Source organism: Phodopus roborovskii, unplaced genomic scaffold (genome assembly GCF_943737965.1).
Source record: "Phodopus roborovskii unplaced genomic scaffold, PHOROB, whole genome shotgun sequence".
NCBI lineage: Eukaryota > Metazoa > Chordata > Mammalia > Rodentia > Cricetidae > Phodopus > Phodopus roborovskii.
In genome coordinates this window covers 20,132,176-20,134,356 of record NW_026125295.1, presented here as the reverse complement: position 1 = coordinate 20,134,356, position 2,181 = coordinate 20,132,176, and the positions used below count along the sequence as shown (strand labels likewise).

At 46.8% G+C, this 2,181-nt stretch overlaps 1 pseudogene; it reads right to left on the bottom strand.

Moving 5' to 3' along the window:
- Positions 1 to 718: 718 nt before the first annotated feature.
- On the bottom strand, positions 719 to 1,511 carry LOC127213405 (mitochondrial ornithine transporter 1-like; annotated as a pseudogene).
- Between the last annotated feature and the right edge of the window lie 670 nt (positions 1,512 to 2,181).

The following is a 2,181-nucleotide window of genomic DNA, read 5'->3' as shown; positions in this document are numbered from 1 at the left end:
CTCTGTGTCTGTTGTTGTGTCCCCTTTTCATTTCTGATTTTGTTAATTTGCATGTTCTCTCTCTGCCTTTTGGTAAGTTTGGATAAGGGTTTGTCTATCTTGTTGATTTTCTCAAAGAACCAGTTCTTTTATTGATTATTTCTGCCATTCTCTTTGTTTCTATTTTATTGATTTCATCTCCACCCTGTCTTTTTTTATGCATACAAGTTTATCTAAAAATATAGATGAATGTTTTAGCATTACTATACCACAGAAAGTTAAAACTTTAACCTCTTAGTTTTAGCCTCAGCAGCCTTTGGCCCTATATCTAGGGTGGGTTAAGAAATCATTTACAACCATCTGTGTAAAAATTGGTCACCACTTACAACTAGACATGGAACAAAATTGGGTATTCCTCCACCTGGAACCATCCAAAATTGCATGTGTACCTCTGACTTCTGCAGAATTCTTGAGAGGAATGCAGTCTGCTTAAGGCCAGTGTACAAGGCCACCAGCTAGCTACCCTGTACCTTCCACCAAAGGCAAGAGCACCGACTTTTTTTTTTAGTACAATAATGGGCAAAATAGAGGGCCTTCCACAAAGTCGTAAGACTTTGAATAGAAGGGAAGACAAGGACAAAAGTCCCAATTAATCAAATAATTCCACATTGTTCTTATACTCTGTGAAACCCTAACAGTCACTAAGAGCCTGACTTGAATCCGGGCCCACCAGGACACTTCAATATGCTTCCAATTGGTTCATCATCAACTTCCTGCTGTATCCATAGGCCCAAAACAGCCCTCTATTGGCATGGAAAGCTCGAATCATGATTCAGCCCAGGTTTCAGCCCAGAATACAAGGCTGTTATTCCTTCATTCTTCACAATATTCAGGAAGGTTATGACCAGTCCTGTCTGCTTTTCAGTCATAGAAAAACTTGAATTCTAGATTTAATACAATCCACCGGATAGACAGCAAGCCACAGGCAAATTCTACCAAATCCACCGCTTAGCATCAGTGGGATGGGACCTAGTTTATCTTTCGATTTCCCTGATACGAAAAATGATCTGGTCTGTTCATAGCCACCGAAGAAGAAGTAGCCTGGGACTTCTGAGAGTAAAGTGATTGAGAGTCCATGGTAGAAGCCCAAGGGGCCGTCCGTCCTCCCTAAAGATTTCTTTCACAACTGACCAAAGTGTATTCTGGCTCGCAGCTATGTTTCCTGAGGATTCCATTTCATACATGGCCTGGAACCAGCGCTTCATGAGCTCTGTGGGGCAGAGGACCAGTGCAGCAAAGGCTGAGGCAAAGGAACCAGCGGCTGCATTCGGGAGGTCAGGCAGTTTTGCCTGCCTGTCCAAGCAACCATTTTTTCGGAACACCTGCTGACAGAAGCCTTAACACATGAAGAGCACCGATTTCTCTGAAATATTGGCAATCAGCGCAGGGCTGGCCCTGTGGAAGCCCACTTAGGAGTAGGTCTTCAGGCAGCAGTCGGTGAGGTCCCGGTAGAGGTCTGGGAATGCCTGCATCTTCACCTTCACTGTGTGGAAGGTGCCCAGTCAGTACACATGCTGTGCCCCCTGCAGCCCCTGCTGTGAGGTCAATGGCAGCTTGTATGGCAGGATTGGACTTCATAGTGCTCTGGGTTCTGCGGAAGGCAATTCTCTAGAGTGTAGGGTGTGTGTCACATAGCCCACCGCGCCTGGCTGCACTGGCTTGCAGTCTGTCGTCCACGCTCCGCTCCATCTCCACCCTGTTTTAAGACAAGGTTGCTCATGAGTTCAGAGCTCACCAATTCGACTTGACTGACTGGCCAGCAAGTCCAGGATCCTTTTCTTTTTTCTCCTTCCCTCCCTCCCTCCCTCCCTCCCTCCCTCCCTCCCTCCCTCCCTCCCTCCCTCCCTCCCTCCCTCCCTCTCTCCTTTATTTTGTGTTTTGGGACAGTGTTTCTCTGTATAACAGCTTTTCCTGGAACTCACTCTGTAGACCAGGCTGGCCTTGAACTCACAGAGATCCACCTGTCTCTGCCACCCTAGTGTTGGGATTAAGGGTGTGTGCCACCACTGCCAAACTCCCAGGATCCTTTCATCTCTGCTTTCTAAAGCTGAGGTGCAGGCACATGCTACCATGCCCAGCTTTCCACATAGGTGCTGGGAATCTAAACTGAGGTTCTTGCATTTGTAGACTGGGCACTTTACC